Here is a 211-nt window from a genome sequence, read left to right on the forward strand (position 1 = left end):
ACTCACTCACACACACACTCACTCACTCACTCACTCACTCACTCACACTCACTCACTCACTCTCATTCACTCACTCACTCACTCACACTCACTCACACTCACACTCACTCACTCACTCACTCACTCACTCTTACTCACTCACATTCACTCACTCACTCACTCTCATTCACTCACTCACTCACTCACACTCACTCACACTCACACTCACTCA

This window comes from Sinocyclocheilus rhinocerous, unplaced genomic scaffold, assembly GCF_001515625.1.
Source record: "Sinocyclocheilus rhinocerous isolate Xijiao unplaced genomic scaffold, SAMN03320098_v1.1 scaffold3237, whole genome shotgun sequence".
Taxonomy (NCBI): Eukaryota; Metazoa; Chordata; class Actinopteri; order Cypriniformes; family Cyprinidae; genus Sinocyclocheilus; species Sinocyclocheilus rhinocerous.